The sequence below is a fragment of the Solanum pennellii genome, chromosome 1 (genome assembly GCF_001406875.1).
Source record: "Solanum pennellii chromosome 1, SPENNV200".
NCBI classification, from domain to species: domain Eukaryota; kingdom Viridiplantae; phylum Streptophyta; class Magnoliopsida; order Solanales; family Solanaceae; genus Solanum; species Solanum pennellii.
The window spans coordinates 6714760-6715710 of record NC_028637.1 but is presented as its reverse complement, the minus strand read 5'-3'; the positions used below and the strand labels follow the sequence as shown (position 1 = coordinate 6715710).

Sequence of the window (951 nt, the reverse complement as noted above, 5' to 3'; positions counted from 1 at the left end):
CCCCAAACCCCCAGCCCCCCCCCCACCACAAATACAAAAACAAAATAAAAAAACTGAGAGTTTGTAAAGAGAGACACAGAGAGTTGTAAATTTGATGTATATACTTGTAGATATCCTTGAAAAAAAAAAACAAATTAGGGGTTTTGCAGTGTTTCTGTTCTTGATTTAATTTGAAAGGTATATGAGTTGTGGACTTACAAAGCAAAAATAAAGCAGGAAAGCCAGTAAAAGGAAGTATTGAATTTTTTTTTCATGCCATTGGTATGCTGATTCAACTCTCTATAGCTAATGTTTCATTCAATTATTTGAATTCTCAATTATAAAGTTCCAATCTTAATTGTCTTTTTGATTTTATTGCTTCATTTTTCTAGTGAGACTGCACTTTTAAGCCAATTTACTGTATAAAGTTCAAATCTTTTCATATAGGGTTATAGTTAAAAGACCTATTTTATTGGGTCTGCTCTAAGTATCAGGTCTTGTTTTTTCAAGTTTTCTGTTAAAGACCTATTTTCTTGGGTCTGCTCTATGTATCAGGTCTTGTTTTTTTCAAGTTTCTGTTGTGGACTGTAAAGCAAAATAAAGTAGAGTTGGAAGGTCATTAAGAAAGTGTTGGAAAAAAATATGCCATTTGTATGGTGATTCAACCCTCTATAGCTGATCTTTCATTTGAGTTCTTGAATTTAAAGTTCCTAGCTTTCTTGTCAGTTATGTTTGATTGGTTCATTTTTCAAGTGAATTTTTTACTTTCCAAATCCATTTACAGTATAAAGTTCAAATCTTTATGGGGTCTACTGATAGTTTCCTAAGTGTAGTTAAAGACCCATTTTCTTGGGTCTTCTCTATGTATCAGTTCTTGGCTAAAAGTTTCTGTTGTGGACTGTAAAGCAAAATAGAGCACAGTTGGAAGGTCATTAAGAAAGTGTGTGTGAGGTGGGGGTGGGTGGGGAGTTT

The 951-nt window shown here is 33.3% G+C and overlaps 1 protein-coding gene across 2 annotated transcripts in view; it reads left to right on the top strand.

The window, feature by feature from the left end:
• The first annotated feature begins 21 nt into the window (after positions 1 to 21).
• The window catches only part of LOC107007031 (probable methyltransferase PMT2), a 7287-nt gene continuing 6357 nt past the window's right edge, over positions 22 to 951 (top strand). Inside the window, exon 1 of one of the 2 annotated variants that reach the window (XM_015205509.2) lies at positions 22 to 261. The gene's annotated coding sequence lies outside the window, so the exon portion shown is untranslated. Of the gene's footprint in view, positions 262 to 360; positions 631 to 951 lie in introns of those variants that run through there. The other variant, XM_015205513.2, reaches the window with a different exon arrangement.